Source organism: Protopterus annectens, chromosome 4.part1, assembly GCF_019279795.1.
Source record: "Protopterus annectens isolate FY-2018-M chromosome 4.part1, PAN1.0, whole genome shotgun sequence".
In the NCBI taxonomy this organism is placed as follows: domain Eukaryota; kingdom Metazoa; phylum Chordata; order Ceratodontiformes; family Protopteridae; genus Protopterus; species Protopterus annectens.
The window spans coordinates 232121693-232148549 of record NC_056734.1 but is presented as its reverse complement, the minus strand read 5'-3'; positions in this window follow the sequence as shown (position 1 = coordinate 232148549).

The following is a 26857-nucleotide window of genomic DNA, read 5'->3' as shown; positions in this document are numbered from 1 at the left end:
GGTGGTTCCACCCAAAGCCGGTGCAATACCAGTGGATGAGGAGGTGCCATTGGGTCCCAGATGTGCTGGGGCCCAGTGCCATGGCCAGATGAGGTGGGAGAGGTGGGTCCACTAGGACCGGCCTTCCCAAACGTGCTATGGTGTTGCAGTTTTAAAACATATGTGGGTTAGTAATAGTCAACACAATCCAGGATTAGTTGTAACAGCATGCATAGATATTCCCATTAACCCAAAACACCAGATCTGGAACAGTTGCATAGCAAACAGAACATATGCATATATGGAACCACAGTGGCCATTGAAATGGCATGCGGGCTACATTGATAGCAACAGGCCACGAATGATAGTATTTCAATATGGAACATTAATAGAAACACATTTCCATATTTATTGAACAATAGGACATATGGCCCAGCAGTAGGTATGGTGTAAACATACCCATTGATTTGTGTGTTTAAATTATTTTTGCAGATATAGTGGGCAGGAGAGAGAGATGTCAATTAACAACTTATATATCCTTGTAGTACTCACAACTTTAATTATCTTTGCTCTAATCATTACTGTACAGGTATTATTACAATACCCTATGGCCTTGGTTTGGGCAGTGGTATGTTTGTACACAGTGTAGTCTTTAACTGTCTTATAGCTAAATTCTACATATCTTACCTTGTAGACCTGTGGAGGGAATGCTTGTTAACACTACCTGACTGTTTCTACACATATTCACAAATTCAGGGTTACAATTATGCACATACCTCTCAATCTCTTAATGCACACACTCTGGACAAAGCTTGACAACATGGGGGTACAAATAGGTACATGTTTTGAATATTTGGATCATAAACTTGGAGAGTTGGTAGAGTAACAGGATTTGTTTTAATATACATTTTCTGAAGGTTTTGAGGTCTGAAAATCAAATGTATGTCATTATTTAGTGACTACAGTTCTGAGATTATCCCACTGATTTGTCACAGGACAGGGGAACAGGCAGAAAATATGACCCAATTATCTGGACATTCTGAAAAAATCTGTGCAGTTGAGAGGTATGATTATGCATACAACTTACTACCATTCCCAGGATTCAAACCATGGCTGTGTCTGCTAAATATACAACAATTTAAGCTTCAGCAGAGTGTCTATTTGAATATTGTTGTCTATTCTTTTTGTGTCTTCTGTCTAAGTCTCTCCTGGTTGTACAATCTGACATTGTAATTAGAAGAGTCTTATACAGACATTCCTAGACATATTTTCATGTAGCGGAGTGTGAGAAACAGTGGTTGACACAGCAGTACTATCCTGATATCAGATGTTACTGAATGCTACATGCCAGGCCATACAATACCAGAGTAAACACTACCAGTCCAGGATTTAAATCTTTATTGGCAGGCAGTTACAGTTTTCTTATCTGACAGACCTGTGGGGGGAATGTTTGTTAACACTACCTGACTGTTACTACACATATTCCCAGATTCCTAGTTAATATTATGCACATACCTCTCAATCTCTTAATGCACACACTCTGGACAAAGCTTGACAACATGGGGGTACAAATTGGGGCACATTTTAAATATTGCTCTCATTAACTTGGAGAGTTGCTAGAGTGACAGGATTTGTTTTAATAAACATTTTCTGAAGGTTTTGCGGTCTGAAAATCAAATTTATGTTGTTATTTAGTGATTACAATTCTGAGAGCATCCCACTGATTTGCCAGGGGGACAGAGGAACAGGCAAGAAATATGAGCCGATTATCTGGATATTCTGAAAAGATCTTTACAGTTGAGAGGTATGATTATACGTCCAGCTTACTACCACTCCCAGGATTCGAACCATTGCCATGTCTCCTAAAAATACAACAATTTAAGTTTCAGCAGAGTGTGCTATTTGAATATTGCTTTTTACTGCTTCAGTGTTTTCTGTCTAAGTCTCTCTTGGTTGTACAATCTGATCTTGTACTTATAACAGTCTTATACAGACATTCCTAGACATTTTTTTTATGTAGCACAGTGTGGGTAACAGTGGTTAACACAACATTACTTTTCAGAGAATGCAACAATAAATGCCATACAATACCAGAGTAAACACAACCAGTCCAGTATTTAGAGCTTTATTGACTGGCAGTTATAGTTTTATTTAAATATGACCTATATGGGACTATTACTGTCATATTGTCTGGTTTACTCAGTACAGTCCATACACAGTTTTTATACTGCCAGGTGACTTTATACTATTTTATATTTATTTTGCATGACTACTACAAGCAGGATTGTTACCCACCAGCCTTGTGACACAGCCTTTGCAACCTACTAGCATGGGCTTCCTGATTCACAGCCTGCTCAGCTGCATCTGTAAGGGAAATAGAGAAATATTTAGGCATACCTATCCATCATATACACAGGCTGGACATTATAGGTTCATAGGTTCATAGGTAGGTACTAGGCTATCTGCACGACAGCATTTATAAGCCTAGCCAGAGTGTGTCGGCTTTCACCACCCCATTGATTAATTAACTGATCCTCTGTCAAGCAGAGCCAATGAAGTGATCCCAGGGGTGTATTTTCTGTTACCCATCCACTCATCAAGGTTTCTCTTGAAGAGTGTTAGTGAGGAGCTCTGCCTGATGTAATTTGGAATTTTGTTCCAAAGCATGGGGACTCTCTGTGACAGGAATCTATCCCTCCAGCATGTTCTATTTTTTGTTGTGGAGAGGTTTAGCTCACTAGAGCGTGTGGCTCGCAGTGACTTGGATTTCTTTAGGTGGAGCATGTCCATCAATTCTGAGTTGGACATGGCTTTGTAAGTCAGGCAGAGATCACCTCTGAGTAAGCGATATGCCACTGAGTACAGCCGGAGTTTTTTCAGTTGGGCTGCATAGGACATATATTTGAGACCAGTAATCCTCTTGGTGAGGTGGGCGGCCATAGTGGTGCAGTGGTTATCATTGTCACCTCACAGCAAGAGGTTCTCCAGTTCAATCCTCAGCTGGGGTGCCTTCTGTGCAGAGTCTGCATATCCTCCCTGTGGTTGCATGGGTTTCCTCCAGAAGCTCTGGTTTCCTCCCACATCCCAAAGACATGCTGCAGGTGGACTGGACACTCTAAATTGGCCCTAGGTGTGAGAGTGTGTGTGCTTGCCTCTTGTGGAAGGTTGGGCACCAGGCTGGCTACTCAACACTGTAAAACTCCACTGCCAGTCATGAGCAGACAGGTGATCCACTGTGGTGACCCCTAACCAGGAAGAAGAATCCTCTTGGTGAGGTACTTTTGTGGTCTTTCCAGCTGTTGGAAGTGTCTTGTGAGGTACATCCCAAATGGGCAGTGTATTCTATGATGGGTCTAATGATTGACGAGTAGAGGGGCACTATAACCTCTTTATTTCTAGATGTGAATCCCTTAGTAATTAGATGGGCCAAATAGAAGGATTTCCTAACTACTTTGGCAATATGATTGTCAAAGCAGAGATTACTATCTACCTGGGTCCCCAGATCTCTTATTACCTCTTCTCTATTAAGAGGGCTGTCACCTATGTGGTAATTCGTGGGTGTTTTGTTTTTCCCAAATTGGATGACTATGCAATTTTTGGCATTTAGCTTGAGGCCATGACTTTGACACCAGATGTCGATCTCAGTAAGAACCTTTTGGAGGATGTCCGTGTCAGCCGGAGAGTCAATTATGGCTTCCAGTTTGCAGTCATCAGCGAACTTCCTCCTGTGTTTGCCTGTACTTCTGAGAAGTATATGCTGAACAGTAGGGGTCCCAAGTCCGAACCTTGCGGGACACCACTTGTGACTGGTTTAGTGTCGGACCTGGAGCCCGCTATTCTTACTGTGTGAGTTCTGTCTCTAAGACAGTTGGCAACCCATCTCATGATGTAGGGGTTTATGTTCAGGCTAGTGAGTTTTTCTGTAATACCTGAGTGGGGAATGGTGTTGAAAGCCTTGGTGAGGTCAAGGTAGGCTGTGTGAACCACCTTTTCCTCCCCTATGGCCTTGGTGACTATCTTGAAGAAGTCAACCAGGTTTAGTAGGCATGATCTGCCCTTAATAAAGCCGAACTGGGTTGGGTCAAGTGTTTGGAGGTTCCCAATGTCTTTGTTAATGAGTTCCATGATGATGCTCTCCATAGCCTTGCAGACCAGGCTAGTCAGGCTTATGGGGTGATAGTTACCAGGGTCAGTTGTGGCCCCTCCTTTGTGGAAAAGAATAACCGTTGCTGTGCATCATTCTATGGGAATGTAGTCTGTGGAGAGGCTGAGGTTGAACAGCGTGTTTAGGTGGGGGGTTAGTTCGTTCTGTAGTTCATGCAAGATGCAGTCTGGGACACCATCTGGTCCAATTGACGCTGTGTTTTTTGGCTTTTGAAAGGGCTGTTTTCACCTGTGCGTCTGTGATTTTTGGCACACTACACTTTTCTGGTATTGTTGTGGGCCCTTTTAAAGGTGAGAGAGGGGTGAAGTTTACACTGAATCTATCTGCCAGGATGTTGGCAATATCAGTAGGTTCAGTATATTTTGTGCTATTTTGCACTAGTTCAGTGCATATCTGTGAGTTGCCACTTAGATTCTTAACACTATTATTAAACAGTTATTGGTATGAGTACTTACATACTGCTGGGACATCACTCCTCTGCCTTGCTTCTTGGACCACTCATCCAAGAGCTCCATCTTTCTCTGCTTTAAGTCACCATAGTGGTGCTGATCCTGCTCACCAGTCTGAGGGATACCAGTGGCACTGGTGAGATCATGGGCGAGATGGTCCCAGGCTTCTGCTTTATATTGGGAGCCTTGGTACTGTCCCTGCAGCAGTCTTTCATCATGGTTTTGTACCAGGAGTCCTACCATGACCTTGGACTCCTGTATACCCCAGTGTTGTGCACGGAAGAGCATGCCCTCACCACCTCCTGCCATACTGCCAACAGTGGGAAGCTGCTACCAGTTATGAGCTGTATTCCTGCCTGTGGGGTTTAAATATGGCCAATTTCCCACCCTTTGCCATGATTGGATGGTTTTGAATATGCTGAGCTAAGCTAAGCTACAGGCAAACCTGCTTAGCTAAGTTGGCACTGCTTAAAGAGGCAGGTTCAGCACTGCTTAACAATGGGCAAATCCACTTAGCTAGGCTACTCATTTCTTAGCAGTCATATTTACACAATGCTTACACCTGGTAAGCATAGCTGTGCAATGTTTAGCATGGCTTATTTTGCATTTTATTGACTATCTGCTGTATGGCATTGATTCATCATTCGTTACACATTATAAATTTGTTTACTCTCCCTGATGTCCCACCATGTGCTTTCGTTACATTTATTCATGTGTGACTATACTGTATGGGGCACATGTGCTTATATGGGGGTTTTACAACTTTATTAAACTGACATCTCACATCTGAATTTAATACAATACTCTGGTTAACAAATATATATTATTTAGTAGCTAATTATAAAAATAAATGTGTATGTACTGCTTTCACATGTAAAATGCAAATTGGTTATAGTGGGGATCGAACAGGGAATAGCTGCTTGTAAAGTGTATGCTCTAACCAGTACACTAATGAAAGACTGCTTATGCTGGATGTTTCTTGCTATTTAACTTCTTGTGCTGTTTAAGCTGGACTAAGCATAGGTAAGCAATGGGCACACCCATGCAGCTATGCTTAAACTCTATCACATTTATAAAAAAAAAATATTTGTTGTGTTATATTATTTGTACCCTTCATAATATCCCTGCTAATGCTGAACCTGTTATTCTATCAACTTTCTGCTTTGTGGGACAATTGTCCATTTTGCCTTTGTCCACATTCCTTGCTCTGATGGGTTGGGAGGTGTGCGCTATGTGCTTATGCTACATGTGTTATTCTGACAACATCTGTCTTGGTAGGGATGATTGTCCCTTATGGCTTTGACCAGATTTGTTATCCTGATGGGTTGGGGGTGTTACAAGCTTTCTTGTTCATTTTAAATTGCCAAAAGGCAATTCTGGAGTACAGGGGGCATATATATTGTGAGGGCTCTACTCTCACACCCCCCTGTGCTTGTACATGGAACTATGTCCGTTTTAGAGCATGACAATGCGCCTTCATACATATGCATGGCGCGCTGCCGTGCTGAACAGGAACGGTCCCTGCCATGTAGGAATAACTTATTCCTGCACGGCTGCTTGCAGAATCCCAGGGTGAATCTTGTGAGCTTTAAATCTTATAACAGGTACCAAATTGTCTCATAGGTAATATAAGTCTTTTACAGTCTCACTTTTTCATTATTATTGTCACAGCTGGCTTTCCCTTCTATTTGAAAACAAGTTTGCTTAGTTTGTTGCTGCTTTCCTTTTTTGCCTTCTGTCACTGCAGCATAAGTTTTAACTGTTGCACTTTCTGCAGCCACAGAACCAGACTCTTTCTCAGTTTGTTGCTGCTTTCTTCTTTCACCTTCTGTCACTGCCACATAAGTTTTAACTCCTGCATTCTCTACTGCCCAATCACCTTGTTCATTCTGCACAATACCATCCTCATCATTTCAGAAAAAGTTATTTGCCATCTCACCCATGAAATAACATAACTGTAACCTGAATCATTTCCTTAATCATTTTCAACAGAACATCATCGGCAAATCCTCCTGATACCAGTTCTGTTATATGTGCCATTCCAATGGACTTGTTTATATCAGTCTCCATTGGGATGGCTAAAAGCTAGTCATTTCTATCATCCACCAGACAAGATTCTTTATCTGCATTCTGATACTCTTTGCCGAACATTTTTTTTTCAAATTCTCATTTTCCACCTCCAGCCTGTCCATAGCTTTTCCTCCTCATAAATTCTGCTGCTTTTGTTAGCCATATTCCTTCCAGCTCTATGAGACCCTCAATACCACCTAGCAGCTCCAAAGAGATGGGGAAGTTCCCCATACCCTGGCTAAATTTCCCACATAAGTATAAAATACCACCTTGGTTGTCTTCTGAAAAGAAGCCCCTAGCCTTTTGTGATAAACAGAGTAACTAAATAAAATAAATGAGAATATGATATGAAAATGTACAGGGCAACTTTAGCACTAGTTTTAATGAAGTTTGAATATGACACTTTTGAAGCATACTGAATATAAGATTGTATAGAATTTATGAACATTCACTGATGGGGCATTTTGCTTTGGCATGGGTTGTGCAGTGGTATTCACATCTAGATGAGAGAACGGTGAACCAGCAGATGCAGTTAGTTATAATGTGATGATCTTTAAGGCAATGATATAGAACACACTGGAAGACCATACTCTAGTTGAGCTTGGAGGAGCCCTTTATTGTGGGTGTTATAGTCAAAGGGTGTAAAAAATGTGATATTTTATATTAGAAACATAAAGACTATATAACTTCCCTTTCCTGTAGTTAATACAGTTAGACAAGGATTGCATGAGACTGAGGTAGAAACTGAAGTGTTTTAAAGAGTAGATAAATTCAATGTAAGTATTATGGAGTGCTAAAAATAGAGAATGTATAGAGATGGAGTGCATTATTTTGTTACTTTCAAATTTGATAGCTTTAGTTTGTCCCAGTTAAGGACAAAGATTTTTGTTAACAAGCCACTTTATGAGAATGCTGCCATAATCCATGAAGTTTGCCTTCATGGAGTTGACAAAGGGAGCAGAGATGTAGATGACATTATTGTAGATGACATTATACCGAATGATGTTGGCAGGTTTTAAGTCAGGACTAGCATCAGTGAACAGAAGCAGGATGGCAACTTAAGCTCAGACCTCTGGACAAGGATTGAAAAAAAAAAAAAAGATGAAAGATTGCAAGTTCCCAGTGAGATAAGTAGGATATATGGTCATGAAAAGCAGGATCAGCAACTGGCATAGTTTGAATAAGCTTTGTAGGAAAAACAACTCAAAAAACTTTCCTAGAATCTGATGGGAGTCATTTAAGAGGCTGAAGCCATAATGTAAATAACAAACTGACAAACAACAGGAACTAAGTTACTAAAATAATCCATACAGTTTTCAGAATAAAGGGCACAAGAGGAGGGCAGTTAAGATATACTAGCATGCCTGTATAGCTACAAAATATTTGAAAATATTCTGTGGCAAGCTATGGTTAACAAAGTGAATCCCTTTAAAGATATATTCATACGCTAAACAACAGGTAAAAGTGTGCTGTTGTTCTCGAATGATCAAAAGGCTTTGAGTTCTGTTCCCACATCAGGTACTTATATTACTTTCCCAATACTGACAGAGAGCTGCAGAATAAGCAGAGTCCTGCACTCTTGAGTTTGTCATTCTTCATATAATACATTAAAACAAGGTCCTATCTGCAAGAAGTAGAGGTACCTTGGTGGATGTAAAAGATCCTACATCACTTATAAAAAATAGGGGTTGCTTTATTCATACACATCTCAATACTATCCATGTGTTTACATTATATACATTTTCATATTCACAGTTTTTATGCTTTCAGTTTCATATGAATAATATTTCTACTTTTCATATTGTCAAAGTCACATTGTCATTGCATTAACAATATCCCCTTATTATTTCTTTTATCTTTTCACCCTTCCTCTATACTCATCCTTACTTCCATAACCATATTTTTATTTCAGCTAACACAACTTCTGTGTTCTTACTGTACAATAATTCATCATATCTTCTTTTCAACAATATCCACATTGCAACAACCAATATTTTGACTTATTTGTCAGTTTTACATTTTATTCCTTTCTTATATTTTTAATACACTATCATATCCATATTTATATTTCTGAATCCTTTCCCTTTATATGCATGCTTAAACTTTTTCCAAAGCATTTAATTCTTTTTACATTCTAGAACAATGTTTTGTTTCTTCTTTCTCACTACGTTCAAACATTTTATTTTCCATCTCCTAATTTATATTTCATATTACCATTTAGTGGAAATTTATCAAGCAAAACTCTCCACAGAAAATCCACCACCTCATAAAAAACTTGCTCAAATCTTTTATTCCAGTTTTGAAAGCATTCTTTACCCCTTATTTCAGCCATTTTCATGGCTACATGTAATAATATTTTCCATTTCCATATTATACCATCTTTATTATTTCCATAAATTTCATTTAATTTTATTTTGCTTAACATTATTTTCATATGTTCTATCTTCCATCTTTTCTTGTATACTTTTTCTTCCTCTTTGTTCCCATTCTTTAACTTATTTCACCCCCGGATTCATGAAGCTCGGCTCAAGTCCGGCGTAAGGCTTGCACCGGCCGTGCGGTGTACATATGGAGTAGTCGCGCCATATGCATATTAATGAAGGCGCGCAGCTGCCACAGCCACGTGCATAGGAAACATGCGCGAGTGCAAGGCGATCAAGTTGCACAGGAGGCGTGTCAATGTCGGCTGAGAGCAACCTAAACTGCTGAATATTATATTCCACCAGCAATAGTAATCGTACCTATCAGTGTCCGTGGAGACTGAAATGTATGCAAAGCAGAGTCCCTGCGAACAGAAAATGAAGAATCAAACACAAATGCACAGTAGGGAATAACGGGTCCCTACCCATGAACAAATGACATGAAAACCGTATGCCTGTAGTCCAACGTAGTGTTGATAGCTATACCATGTGGAAGTGAAACGTATCAGATGTTAGCGCGCCACCAGTAGGTACATCCAGTCCAATGGAGAGGGTCACCAGCCAACCCATAATGTGAGGGAGGGAACATAGTTGTGCAGATGTGTCCATAACAAAATCCACGAGGAGAAATGTAGATATAGGTAGTGACGTATGTCTGAATCATATCCCACAAGCCATGTAATAGTCACATACAAAAGGTATGTCCGTATTTCACATACCAAATGTGATAGGAAATAGCATACACATGTAAACGAAACAGAAGGAGCATATAAACGAGCCATAACAACACGGACACATGTAGGCCGAAAGGAACAGTATGATCCGTACCGTCGACCAAGATCACCACCTGTCCCACTTTGTGAGCAACAGTCCCTCTGTGGGCAGATCTGTCCTGACACAAACATGTAAAACTGGCAAATGTCCAGAGAATATAGAACATAATTCCTCCGTAGACGTCATGCAATAGTTGCATTAAACATATTTCACTGGACGTATATTACATAAATGTCAGAACAAACAGAATAAGATACCGAAATGCTACAAGAATAAGCTTAGATATAGGCAAGAATTGTAAGTTCTATCTGCCGAACTGACCGTGGGTATGTGTCGGCCTGTAAAATATGCTGTGTTCACCGCAACTGTCACAGTAGGGTTGCCACCTTTACAAATGGCCAAAGTGGGACATGTTTGGTACAGACATCAGATTGTACAGGCCAACACATACCCACGGCCAGTACAAAGGACAGAACATAACTGTTTTGCCTACAGAAAAGTGTATTCCTGTAGCATTTTAGTTGCTTATTCTGTTTCTCATAACAGTCAGGTATTTCAGATATAGAATTAACTGTTTAATGCAACTATCACATAAAATATAAGAAATATGTTTGTCCTAAAATCTCAGGACATTTGCTATGTTTACAATTACATGTCAGGACACAATTGCCCAAAGAGGGACTGGCCCTCGCAAAGTGGGACAGGTGGTAACCCTATGTCACATTGTGGCCAATTGAAAAGGTGGAAACACAACCGTCGACTGTGGGGAGACAATGTCCACAACAGTCGGACATGTGTAAGGAATAACTTGGAAAAAGGAAAAGGTGCCATCCTACCAATGAGTAGAACAGGCTGGCAAAATCCGGAAGGCAGCTGTATAATCCGAACGTGTGTGTGACACAGTGGAACGGATAGTACCCGGATACACCAACCAAGTAATGAAAGTGAAGTAAGGGCGTGTACCTATGTGCATGAGGTATAGCATGTGGAAAGCAAACATGGCAGGGTAGTCCACACAACCATAAAGGTACCCAACACATGTAGGGTAGTCAATGTGTAACTCTGGCCATGTCATGGGCCAACAACCAAAGTAGTGCTCTATGGGGTGTGAGTAATTCGCGTGTGAGGGGTGTGTGTTTAATGGTAAATTCCTCAAAGGCAATACTTGTGTCGTATGCAGAAAAGGTGAACCGGAGGTGTATGAGGGGGCAGCAGGTGAAGTGGAAAGAAACACAACCTCATGTAGAAACAGCTGCAAGACAAGTAGACAGGCCATAGTGTAGAACACAATCCCACAAACATATGAATATGGAAATATGCGAGACAAATGTATCGATACGGCACCGTTACATACCCACAGATGGGTCCTGATGGAACTGGCCATAACAAATGCAACACACCTGGATGCATAATAGCCTACCCAGCATACCCTCCACAACACACAAGCTGCCACCATACCAGAACGTCCACCAAATCCAGCTGTACTTGGTCCACTGGTTTGTTGCAGAAACAGCTACACACAGTGACCCCTATGCATATGTAGTAGGTATTGTCACCCTAGGCAGTGTCAGGATTGCAAACCATGTGTCCCCTGCAGGTAAAACCCCCTGCACGTTTTCATGAATCCACAAAAATCTTCGTTATCTAACTTGCTTTAGTCTTGTCCAATTTTTGGGATATCCCTCATGGGATGACCAACTTGTATAAATAGTAGAATGGGTATGACGACATGATGTCCAATCCAGTAGATATCTGGACACAAGTCAGAACGTGCAGTGGAGGTCCATGACACTGTCCAGCCCTAAGTGGGCATGCATAACCTACCACCCAGGATAAAATACCTTCCCATGATGCACGTGTCCAGACATGAATAGGAGGGAAAATATAATGCACACAATTGCAAAGTGGAAAACGGCATGAGGGTGAGGAAAACACTACGTAAACAGGTCAACCCTGATCAAGTGTGAGGGACACTGACTGTGTGCAGTCGTGACTGACCATACCTGTCAACCTGTGTGAGCAAGATATCTGGACAGAGCCGTGAATATAAGTGAGACAAAGGTCCAAAATCAGGGACAATCTGTAAACATATCTCTTAGAAACAGAATTTGATAGAATAACAGTTTGCACATTGGCATTAATGTCTGGAGTATGAAGTCTGAAACCCAACTGTCTGTCAGCACATTCCAACTGCAGTCTTTAATGCTGAGCTACTGCTGTGCCAGAACACAACAGCGTATTACAGAGGTCCGTGCCATACCACTCAACTCTCTGGATATTCGCAGAATGACTAGGGTCACCACCTGTCCCACTTTGTGAGTAACAGTCCCTCTGTAGGCAGTTGTGTCCTGTGAAAAAAATCAAGACATAGCAAATGTCCTGAGAGTTTAGGACAATGTTATTTCCTAATTTACTTTAATAGTCACATAAAACAGTTATTTTATATATGAATCCTCAATATGTTATGTGAAGTAGCATAAGCAATTCAAATGTTACTAGAATAAGCTATTATATGTACAAAAAAGGTTAAAGTTCTGTACTATGCACGGCTGTAGGTATGTTTTGTCCTGGAAAATCTGACATCTCTACAGAACATGTCCCACTTTGGGCAGTCAAAAAGGTGGCAACCTTAAGAATGACCACAGGTTCACCCCATAGTGTTGTTGTGTGCCTTCGACAATCTGCACCAGTGTGGTAAATAGCTGAGGATTCACGTCACTAAATAATAAGAAATATCCTGAGTATAAGACTCCACAACCTGCAGAAAAGTCATGCTAATGCAAAACCTAGCATTCTATCAATGTTCTAAGCTTGTATGAGCAATCGTTAAAATGTGTCCCTAATTGTCCCCCCATCGTGTAGGTTTTGCACAGGTTCGGTGCTCTAAGAGGTTGAGAGGTATGGTCCGTACATATTTACAGAAACAGCCCTTCACACTTGTGTAATGTACAACTGCATACCTGTCCTACGTCATACTTCATGTCCAAAAATAATAATCCCCGTATGACTGTATACAGGTAATAGTCAAATGTAAATGGGAACACCCCTCACCGTGGAGTATGGACTGTAACAACCCCACCCATAATATGTAATGCCAACAGAATAAGCTGCTGACAGGTGCCCAAACACCTGTGTCTAGAAACACAGATAAAACTTCAAAATAGGGAGATAACCCCTGTCCATATGCTTCGTCTGACATTTGACCTCGGCCAGGGAAGTTCCGTGCACCAGGTGGACAAGCCTAAACACAGATCACTACATGAACACCATGACAATCAAAGACCTGAATGTAGCTGGACTATATACCTTGGTGTTCTGCATATCCTCGGAGTGATTAACAATGCAGCCGGAGTCCACAGCAGTAGGCAATAGGGAATGTGTAATATGTAGTACCGCCTTTTTCCCAGCAGGAGAATGGATGCCTGCGTCGTAGGTGAAGCGGTGAGGCATATGTTGATGTAGCTAAGTACTGTGGGTATGCATATCAATGAGGGAGAACACCAATAGAATAGCGGTTCCGGTATCCGGCCATCGTGAATGCAGTCCCGGTTGACCTACGACCACTGCACATATAACTTGAAAGTGTAATGAAAGCATTCATGCTGTACACACATTTAAATATGTAAAGGTGAACGTGTGTTTCACAGTAGTCCGTAAACTGGAATACAGATATGTAACTGTTACGGTCAGAATTATGAAAGTTCACGGAAGCACAATTATCTATGAAACATATGTAACCCACAATAAGGATATGCAAGTGTGCCTGTGCATGTGTAATCTGCTCACAGAATAGAAAATGAATGGTGTTTTCCCCACGTTCTATGTACATGGCTCATACCTGTTAACCTCGTAAAGTACAAAGCCATAACAACTACTGGTACAAATAGGGACAATCCCCAGATATTGCCTAACAAACATAGAAAGTGGATAGAATAACAGATGTGTCACTAGCATGGATTCTCTGAAGGGTATGAAGTCGTAACCTGAAATGTTTGTCATTATTTACCAATGTCAGTCTTTAATGATATGCCACTAACTTGCCAGAAAGACACAAGGTTATGAAAAATGGACCAAAGATAAGAGGCAAACAGCTGTACACGCAGTGGAAATCTGTACAGTTGAAAGGTATGATATGGAGATATATATACACATATATCCACAGACATAATCCAAAGCAAATTACAAGATGAGGAATGTACAGACATATGTATATATGTACAGATATATATATCTATACACACACGATACATGAATAGAAATATACACAACAAACATATGTCCCTGTACATATAACACATGTACATAAATAGGTCACGGTATAGCTAATATGGATAGACAGACAGACATGCATGAAAGGAGAATACACAGATGGTTTCCAAACCATTGCCCGGAAAGTACCAGTGTGACAGGGCCTGCAAGTTCTACACGTTAAACATGAATATAGGTGTCCTTTGCAGGACCCCAAAAATTGATCCCGTATGAAGTGCGAACTGTCATTGATGTGAAAGACTCACAGCTGCAACTACGATATAGCTGTACATGCAACAGTAGCAGGTGCAAGGGTAATAACACATGGGTTGATTGAATGTATGACGTACGAGCTGATATCCGCAGAGTGGGGAGTGCTCGGAAGTGTCCTCACACTTTATTATCGCTCACATTAAACATGTCTAATGGGTACTGTGGAGGTGTGTCAGGTATGGGAATCATGGGTATGCAGAATTGGGCCAAGGTGTTGGCTGGCACAGATCTATTAGGTACGCCCCATGGGAGTGATCAATATACCTTTGTGGGTATAGCACATGCCTATATTCACCAAAAAGGTGCAACCCATCCACTGGATATTGTGTAAACCATTGGGGGAAGACGTAGGGACCTATATCAGTGTCATGTAGACAATTATCATGGATGGACACGCATACGACCAAGATGGTAACCATACCTGCCAGAATGGCAGAATAAGACAGCTGGACTAAGGCATAGTACACGACAGACAAATAGGGACTATATTAAATATACCTCAGACAAAGTCAGACCATTGATAGAATAATTGCATAGTTGGGAATACGAATGTTATGAGAGTTAGTAATCATGAAATAGAAATGTCAGTCATGATTACCTAACTGCACAGTCCATCATGGCTTGCCAGCAATCTACCAGAAAGGCACATTATCATGACAAATGTAACAAAATCATAGGTCAAACCCCAGGGCGTATACCCATAATGTGTACAGGTGAGAGGTATGAAGGTAACCCGTTCTAATGAAATGTAAAGAACTAGTGATACTAGGTGGACAGGTGAGAAGAAAGACGTCAGGACAAATGACAAAACATGTACAAGTCATAAGCATGTTTGTCCACAAATGTGAATTACAATGTATGGCCTGTGAAAGTCAATGTGGAAGGTTAATAGACTCAAACGACATGTGTCCCTCAGGGTATCATGCAGTGTCACAGATACAGTGTCCAGTCCCCCATACTCGTACATGAGCTCTGCCACTGACGGAAAGCACAAATACCAGCGTACACATAAGGTACATGATGGAATAAGTAGTGTGGATAAGCATCTGTTGGCCTGTGTGAGGAATATAACCCAGTGGGTGGGTGTGTCCTGCAATAGGAATGTAATGGTAACTGGGCTGTGATGGCGCCATGTATTGTGTGTATTGACGTAACTGTATGAATGTGCAGATGTATGCCTCATATGTGTGGTGTGTTCCTCTCACAATCTGTACCTGTCTGCCAAATACCTGAGAACTGACGTCATTAAATAATGATAAACATATGTGTTTAAGACCCCAAAGCCCTCAGAAAGGTCATACTAATGCAAAACCTATAATACTGTCAACTATCTACGTTTGTGAGAGCAATATGTAGAATCTGCCCCTATTTGTCCCCCCATCATGTTAGGCTTTGTACAGATGTTTTGCACTAGGAGGTTGATAGGTATGATCAGAAACAGATACATGTCTGAGGAAACAGCATTATCGACCACAAGATAACTCAGAAGATATGAAAAGTGCTGCAGTAGGAAGTTCATCCGCAAGTATGTGCTGACATGTCAAATGACACAGCAGTCTACAGGAAGTACCTATAGGGTGCCACCTTTACCAATGATGACAGTGTGACTTACCCACAGCCATGCATACACCACAAATAGACATAGCACACAGCAAAGCCTAGGCCATGATACACGAAGCCTCCAGCGTGTATGGATTGAGTGAGAGTACAGCAAGGAAAGATGACTGCCAGGCTATTCAGCAAACACCCGCAGGGGCGTGCAAGACCACCCGTAACACGAACATTGCACGGACAATGTTGGGATTTGCAACATACCCCATTTGTATGTGTAAGCTATGCAAATGATGTAATTATAGGGTTGCCACCTTTCCAAATGACCAAAGTGGGACATTTGTGCTGCAAACATTAGATTTTGCAGGGCAAAACATACCCACGGCCAGTACAAAGGACAGAACTTCAGTTGTTTGCCTGAATAAAAGTTTATTCTTGTAGCATTTTAGTTCCTTATTCTTTTTCTTACAACATTTAGGTGTTTCAGATACAGAATAACAGTTTTATGCAACTATTACATTAAATATAGAAAATAATTTTGTCCTAAAATCTCAGGACATTTGCCATTTTCTCACAATTTTTGCAGGACACAACTGCCCAAAGAGGGACTGTCCCTCGCAAAGTGGGACAGGTGGTAACCCTATGTAATTACGCGATACATGAAACAGTAAGCTGTCCGTGCAAGAGCAGAGTTATGTGCAGAAATGTACCCGGATGTTATGCGACTAACATTTTGCACATTGCTAAACGGAGCAATGACAGCTGCAAATACAGTATGAATACAGTCGAAGAAGCATGCCAATGTCCAAGTCCAAGGCCAGTGGTGGATTTGTCCATTGGATATCAATGAACCAGTAGTTGTCCTCCCCCGACCCCTGGTGTGGAAGCGTGGTACAGCACCACGAGAACGCGCTGCGCTTCAAAACAAGACATATGGATAATATATATACAAAATGTAGGTTTAGTTAGATGTTAGTATGCCATGTAGATGAATGGCAAGCTGGAGACAACATGGCTACTGCGTACTGGTACCTATGTGTGGAATCGCTCTGTCAGAGAAGTAACAAAGCATTTGTAGGCAATGTGAGGCAAGTGAGGCTGAAGATAGTGAATCACAACATGTCATGCCATATGGGCCAAGCCTCTACAGTTTAGTGTAGGTTAAGGGGACTATTAGAGTAGAAGATAGGTGACAACAGGAGTGTGTATGTACAAAACACTGTAACCTCACCAGAGCAGTGTCACATGTGCTGTCAGTACTCAGTGGAAGAGGCGTGTCATGAGCTATACTAGAGAACGTCAGGAGACTGACAGCGTATGCCATGGATACCACCTATGTGACCTGCAAACCTGCCCAAAGTGTGTCTGCACCCGTGCATGCCAGTAAGCCCGAGTAAGCATGTGTGCATGCATGTTAGCCCGTGTGCGCGTGTGGAAGAACGAGTAAGCTAGTGTACGAATGGTGAAGCCCGTGTAATATTGTGTATGCATTTGTAAGCATGACTACATGTGTACTACACACATCACACACGTACTGCACACACAGACACACAAGCTGCCAATACTACACACATCAGTGAAATGGCACATGGATGGACACTACATCATCAGAAGTAACAGTGCTGTAAACTATGCTACAGTGATGGTCATAGCTGCAATGCATCATGCCTGCTGAAGTACATCTGGAAGTAACACACTGTGTGTTAACATCATGCTAACATCAATACAGTGGAATAAAGCCACCGTGTGCAGCAGCGCCAGGTTAGTCAGATCCTGCATCAATGTTACACATCACAGGTGGTGGCACAGGTGACATCATATGCACAGGGTTTGGTGTTAACATGTCCAGAGCTGTCATAGAGCCATCCAATGTACAAGTAGGTGTGTGTGTGTGTGAGGGACAATGGTTATTGCATGGCCCAATGGTGGTGCAATGGGTCTGTGTATGTGATAGCCGACGCTGTTTGGGGTAAGTGTGTGTATCTGCATATACACAGGTACAGCAGGTGTCAGCCATATACAGGAGGTTGTGGGACAGTCACAGACCGTACCTGCCAGGCTGTAGAGATCCCCATTACTGGCCATGGACACCCCTCCATGCATCCAACACAACCCAGTCCTGCACCTGTCAATGTCTACACATACAGTCCTGGGATCTGTACCACAACCTGTGGATAAACGTGCGTCTGTAATGTTAACCTGGGGTGCATAGAATTGACAGTTACTACAGATGGATATGAGCCATACTCACACTCCAATGCAATAACCACTGCTGACTGTTGCTGAGATCTGCATACGACCAGTCAAAGGTGCTGCACTAACATTGTTTCCAATGCCCGTGTAATACCCAGCAACACAATAACCGGTCACTACACATGTATAACCCACGATCACTACAGCACACAGTATGTGCACTATCACAGAGCCATAGCAGATGTACATACATCCAAGGTGCTCACGTACAGACAATGCAGCACAGTCAAGAGTGATAATCCCAACATACATATCTATATACATTATATATATATATATATATATATATATATATATATATATATATATATATATATATAGCTATATATACATACATATATCTATAGATATATATATATATATATATATATATATATATATATGTAGATAGATACATACACACACACACACACACACACACACACACACACACACACACACACACACACACACACACACACACACACGTGGCATAAACGTAAGCACTGTACCACACGACAGCATTATGCAGTTACAAAACATGCTACCATGATCAGTGGATCACATGATTCACACAGGCACATGTCTAGCCTGCAGACACCGCACGGATGTTATGGAGAGTGAAAATTGTAAAAGCAATGTACTGTTGTCATGCAGCTGGAAACACACACACACACACACACACACACACACACACACACACTTGGCAGGGCTGGGAGTCGAACATACACCTATCTACCCTAACACACTACAGCATGACGCATTTACAAAACGTGCTACCAACATTACTAAGCACAGCAGTTCCAGAGGCAGACATCTAGGTGCATGTCATCATCCGCAAAGGCAAAGACATCGGTAGGAAACTGCTGTGGTGTGCGGCGTCTAATAGCAAGACTGAGACCCCAGGTGGACGGGAGCATGCGCGCAAACACACACACACACACACACACACACTTGGCAGGGCTGGGAGTCGAACATACACCTAACTACCCTAACACACTACAGCATGACGCATTTACAGAACGTGCTACCGAGATTACTAAGCACAGCAGTCCCAGAGGCAGACATCTAGGCGTGTGTCATCATCCACACTGACAAGGACGCCGACAGGGATTGTATAGAGAGTGATCAGTCTGAAGGCATACAGACATATTACTGTCCCACGGTACATGTAGACAAACACACGGCAGTGGTGTGATCGTGGCAACGTAAGATGTACGGTGCACCATGACAACATGACATAGTCATGGGACGCCCCACAGACAGTACACCCTTCAAGATAGTCGACCAGTGTGTACTCCATAGGCATCCATTGTGACGTTGAAAATGGACATCTGTTGGCTGGATGACCACCATGGCTATACAGGATGTCAACGGCCATGCACAGAAGGACATCACCGACACAAGGTGTCACTGGGCATGGCCACATGCTTAGTCATACACGTCCGTTCGGACTGTACTGTGTGTCGATCTACACAACAGCGTACTCTGCATGCTTCACACTTAACATTTGCAAAGGACCGAGAGTACTGGGCATGCTCACACACTTAACATTTGCAAAGGGCCGTCTTGCATGCGGACGGAGTCTCAACTCACAAGGGCTCAGTTGGGACTGTCATGTGGGTCCATCTACACAACAGCATACTGGGCATGCTCACACACTTAGCATTTGCAAAGGGCCGTCTTGCATGCAGATGGAGTGTAGACACAGAAGGGCAGAGTAAGGCATAACTGTCCCCACGCACAGAGTGGTCACACACATGCAGTGACCAGCACACGCTCAGCTGCCATCACAGCTGTCACAGGTGCAGATCACAGATGTGCACACTGCAGTCTACACTGTAGCCCCCGAGACATCACCATGTTATTGCTGCAGCAGTACACAGCCATACATTACCACAACACTGTGTGACACATGACCAGAGGACTGTACAGAGGTCTACAGCAACTGTGCAGGGTACACATGTACTGAGAGGGTTCCAACAGGTGTTATGCATTGCAAGTATACCACTATACATGACCAGGTCAGCTCAAGACATACCAGGGGCCCCGGGTGGTACACAGCTGTGACACATGAGTGTTGCTGTACACAAAACAAACACGCATGTTTGGATATGTCAAACATGTGATTGTAGTGGATGTGTGCATGGACCACACACAACACATATGTACATAGCTAAGCCTTTGCTGTCCCCTGTGCAGAACAGTGGCCTAAGCAATCATACACACGCAAATGGAAGGTGGGTCCATGTCTGTTGAATGCTCACAGTACAGGAGGTAGCAATGTTGGAGGACACATTCCCCTGTAGTAGTCACCCATGACACCCATGATATCATACCACAGTCCATGTGTCATGTATGTCAACACACATGTCCACCAATAGCAATGCATACAAACATGGTTACAGGAGACACATGTAGGACCAACAGACATGCACAATCTGTACTGCGCATGCAGCATCCATGCATGTGCAGTGGCCAATGTCCATACCACAGCTGTGCCCAACTACAACATGCAGTCACAATGCAGCCCTATCATTGACACCTGTATATGGTGACATACAGGCAGTACAGTTGGTTGTACATCCAGTATGGAGGGATCTGTGTACATAACGTGGTGATCCACCTGTGTAGATGTATGTGTGCCAGGGATGGCTCACAGGTGTGTCACACGCCGCCCTAACATGCCATGTGAAAACAGTATGCTATGTCACTGTTACTTGATGGTGATGACTTAACGCATACACAGTGGTCAGGTGTAGCCAACAGTATGTCACATGACACCTGTATCACTGACATCCACCCATGTGCACAGAGCCACACAATTGCCAGACATAGCATTGGTACACATACTGTGGACAGTACCGCTGCATGTCTATCAAACAGATCATCTTATGGCAGGTGTATCATTCCCAGCACTGTCATGTGTGTCCGCTTGTATGATCACACATGCCACATATGGTGGGGACTACGTCCCAGATGTAACACATCCCTGTACACCGTTGTACAGATCTGTACATACTGCAGTGTGGAAAGCATGAGGTCGGCAGGTGCGGTGCATCACACACATCGGCTATCCGTACACATATAGCTGGTCACCACAGTGTGTCTGTGAATGTATGTATGGTTGTCTGGTGTTTGGTGTGAAAGTGTATGCTATCATACTGTGGAAACAGGATCACTAACCCCTCATGGTGATGCAGTCTACTACCCTGTTGATGCCATCGGTCCCAGCCATACTGGCTACCTGTGCATGTCCCTTCTCTGTGCCACGTTGTGTGGTTGCAAAGTATTGCGAGGGTGATGGCAACATAGGCACGGGTCCACACATGAACACTATGGGGTGTGTTATAGTGCTGTAGACCCTGTGAATGTGGCCATGTACCTGTACTGTGACAGGGTATTAATGCTACACAGTGTGGCCTCATGCTACCAGGTGGCCTCTAACATCATCATTGACCTAACCACTGTGTACAACCCCTGCACCATGTCAACATACCTGTAATGTTTCCCAGTATGTATGTCACAACTCTGTCTGCTGTAGCCTGTTCAACTGACCACATGCTTCAGGTGCAGTATATGTGTGGACATCTGTGTCATGTCCGACTGTCCAACAGTCAGGTTGAGGGTGCGTTTAGCATGCTGATATTGCCATACATGCCTGTGAGTACACCACAGTTACACAGGGGGGACTGCAAACACTGCTACCTGTAGGCACATGCCAGTACACCATAGGAGGGAACCAGGACATTACCAACATGCTGTTACTGTTGTAACCGAGACACATATTGTAAACATATCACAATGCATGCTGCACCTGGACTACATGGTATGACTGGTGCATGTTGACAGTACACCACTGATGTCACATACACATCTCTCAGTATTCACACACGTCCAATGCAACATACACATCCCTCAATATGCATGCACAAGTAATGTGAGATACACCTATCACATCTCAGTATTCACACATGACCAATACAACATACACATCCCGCAATATGCATACACAAGTAATGTTAGATACACCTCTCTAGTCTGTTCACCTGTGCATCAGACCATATGAGCATATCCCTGCACCGATGGTGTGGATGACAGGGATGTGGCACAGGCTTCATCATATGCACAGGGTGATACTATTTGCCAGGGGCATAAGCTGCACCAATGGATGACATCATGTGTGCGTGTAAGGGCCAGTGATTTGAATGGACATGTCTGTTCTGTATGTATGTGGGTGCTGTGGAGCCCTACAGTTGTGTTAGCTGTGTGCGTGTATGTGTGCACACAGTTCTGTCATTTGTGAGGCCTACACAAGGGTATTATGAACAGCTCCAGAATGTACAGACCAGGTTGTACAGCTCACTGTGACTGGACACAACCACATGTCCTGTGCCTGCCAGGGGTTGCATGGGCACTACCAGGCAGAGGTACAGAATGGCTACTGTCTGACGACACATGGCCACTGGAACCGTGTCCCCGTCGGAAACATCCAGGGCCACGTCCACGTGGCCTGCTTGTGACCTGGTGTGGACATCACAGCACCAGCTGCACTGCTACTGCTACTGGCACTATGGGAGCGGCCATGTGAGGTGGCACACATGCGTTGACCTGCACTAGGTGGTGTAGCTGGCCTATGTCCATATGTCCTATGCCTCACCCCTACCAGATGTTCCAGCACAGACAGCTCACGCTCACGGATTGCCATGCCATGGTCGAGGATTCTGACCATGTCACCCAATCGCCTGTCCAGAACATCAGCAAGCTGCTGTTGAGCACCTGCCAATGCCTGGATGTTGTTGTTTAGGGTACTGATAGCAGCCCTCTGCAGCCTCTGCCCTTCTCTGTTCTGCCGATTGGCACGTGCCTGTGCCGCCATTACAGTCTGGAACATGCGTCTGGTGATCCCAGCTGCTGCGTTATATCCTGCAGGTGCATGTCTGCAGAGGTCCTCCTACGAGCAGCACCAGCCACATGCCTGTGTGGCACATCTGCAGTCAGTATACTGCCACCATGGTGTGGAGACACACCTTCTGTAGCCACCACACGTTCCTGTTCAACGCTAACAAACAATGACTGTCCTTCATCTATGGCCACTGTAGATGCGGTATGTGTTGGCAACTGAACTGTGTGCGAGGAAGAGGGGGACATAGCTGAGATAACAACCGTTGGCACAGATTCTGCCCCTGACATCCCTGCCTGTACCTCGTGCATATGTTCATCACTGCTAGCATCTGTGGGGACACTATCAGATGGACCACAGGAGGGTAACACACCTACATCACCTGTGAATGCAAAGAAATACTCTATATTACAATAGACACACCGACACACACACACACACACACACACACACACACACACACACACACACACACACACACACACACACACACACACACACACACACACACACACACACACTCTCACACACACACACACACACACACACACACACACACACACACACACGCCGACACACACACTGACACACACACACACTGACACACTATGCATGTGAGATGACAGATGGCATGCAGCATGCTTGTGATACAGCTGACAGCATGCAGCTCAGACATCAATAGTTTTGTTAGCATACCCCCTGGAATGTACACTACAGCAGGCAGGTGTCATATCATTATCCATGCAATTCACACAATCATGGTAGTATGCATGCATCCCCGTGATACACCATGTGGAACAGTACACATGGCTGACGTGACCTTGACATGTAATCTGCTGACATGTTCATTAACATACATGCATGCCTGACACAATTGTGTTGTGACACATGTACAGCATCGTACTGGGAATCACATTGCGGTGTTGTCCATATGCCCTACAGATAGACTGCATGTTGAGCAAATGTGCATGGGCATGGTAGGGGACTGGGCTGTCTACATTGCTGTACAGTGTGATGTACAAATACTGTGCCATTGCATGGCATCATAAGGCATCTATATTGCTAAACAGTGCATGTTATGTACACATTGCATATCCAGAACTGCATGCATACCCATGACATACCTGTGGATTGTGACCTATGATGCTGAGGTGTATACACACCCAACCATGCTGTGTCATGTGTCAGGTCACTGGAGGACATACAGATGACACACCTGCATGATGACTACAGAGTGTTAGCTGCCTGGCAACCATGTCCACACATAGAGGACCTGTCACATCACCATTTCACACATGACATTGATGTACCATGCACAGATGGTGCACAGCTAACAGTGATGTCCTACGGCAGGGGGGAGAAGTACTGTTTCTGTGGCCTGGTGTCACTGTCAGTGGAATCTGTGAAGGTGACTACCATCATGCTATGACACAGACAGCATGTTCAACACATCTTATGAGGTACATGTCACTGACACATCTGCTAGCTGTGCACAAGCAGTTATGATGTGCAGTGCACCACATCACCTGTACAATTGGTCTAGTATGGCTGCACTTGGACCATGTGTGGACAAAGTGGAACAGGGTGTATCCACATCCCATCTTCTGTGTAGTTGCATGTCTCTGGCCATCCCCCATGGCCATGTGTGCACATGTGTTGGTCATGTATGTGATGGCCATCTATTACACATGTCTGTGTTGTCCCATATGACATACACCCATAGATGTTGGTTATGTCACCATCCACAGGGCTATGCAGACAACAGGTGTATGTGGGGAATGGGTTATGGGGAATTGTGACAATATTGCAACCAAAATGCTATATGTCTCGGACATGTCAGATGGAACATCACCATGTGTGAAACCTTTGCATGGGCATATAACACAATGGTGATGCCTGTGGTCTGCCCATATCACAGCTCACTGTGCGGTACTGGTTTGTGTACCACACATTCTGTTCCATTGTATAGTACATATGCCTCCATTGTAGAACACCTCCACCATTGTATGCACAGCTGGACACACATGTAGCAGTGACAAATACTGTAGTTTCATGTCTGTGTATCATTTCAGTTGTATATATTGCACATGGGTGGCCTGTGTGGATGATGGGTGATGCAACCTGTATATCCATGTATTAACTGGCCACATGGTGAATAGATCTATGCTTTGACATGCCTGATACTGATGATAGACTCACCTGCAATGGACTCTTGTCTGTGCGGCATGCCAGAGGTACCTGTATAGGGTGACACAGCAGTATGAACATTATCCATGACTGTATGACAGCCATAGGGTGCACAGTGCAGGTTAACACATTCACCTGTACAATAGCATATAGTCAGCACATGTGTGCATAACATACCTCTCAACCTCTTAGAACAATAAATGTGGACAAAGTCTACTATGATGGGGGACATATAGGGACAACTGTGACATATTGCTCTTACTAACCCGGATATTTGATAGACCAATAGGTTTGCATGCACATGGGTTTGCAATGGAATATGCAGTCATAAACACAACTGTATGTCATCATTTAATGACTCCATTCCTCAGCTATTTGCCAGAAAGGGACAGATATTAAGGGGAACACACCGACAATATGAGGCTGACATCTGGACATCCTGCAATTACCTGTACAGTTCGGAGGTATGGTGCATACACAGGGTAGCATAAAGCATGTGTGTCCACATACTTTGCATATGTTGTTACATTACATGATGTACATTGACACATGCACATACGTGGGATATACTGGCCATATGTACAGTACTGACTTACCAGGCAACTCCAGGCTCATTGGTTGGGAGACACCCACCTCCAAGATGGCAGCTACTGTTTGTGGGGGCTGTTCTGAGGGTGTTCCCAGACTGGCCAGTAGCTCCTCCGTGTGTGTGAGTGGAGGCTGGGTTGGTGGCCCACCACCCATACCACCTTGTTCTCTGGCAATTGCAGTGGCACGCTGTTTTGCATGACGTATGAAGTCCATGCAGTGTCTGCGCACCTGCTGGTAGGTGCGGTTATGGCCGCCCACTTGGGTGCCCTCCTGCGAAGATCCTGCCACAGGTCATCCCGCTGCTGTACATGCTGTGGCACGTGGCTGAATAACGCCTCGTAGTTTTCATGGAGGTACAGTATTACGACATCATCCTCCTGTCGGCTATATGCCAGTAGGCGTGTACGCGGCATTATCTGTAAGACATGATGAAGGTGACAGGTCACATTTACAGACATGTACAGTGATACTGCTGTACATACATTCTAGTACATTCGCACAGTTATCTTTGCAAATCAACATGACACTAACATGACTGGCATATATGTGTCCCACACATGTAACACACAGTATGCATTAGATATCATCCCCATATATGTGTGTCACCTCATTAGTGTTCCTACTGCATGTGACGTCAGTCTCCATGTGGACATGTCTGTTTGATGCACTGGTGTTCTTACCTATCTACCCATGCCTGATGTATCCACGGTAATGCTGTTGACCTAGATGCTGTGGATATGTCACATATCAACACGGATACAGCCTTACTGGACTTGGGTAATGACAATGCACCAAGTACGCATGGAAACCTGTACATGCATCTGTTTTTCCATAGACATCTACAATGCACAGCTGTTCAACATACTGCCACGGATCACCTGTGTTGCACATGTGATAGACATGGGACAGTGGCTAGTCGGACGTCATTTGCAGCTAAAGTTATCAGCTATAGCATGTACGGGCTGGGTTTCCTAGCTGTATCTGACACCCATTACGCCACCACGAGGGGAATCAG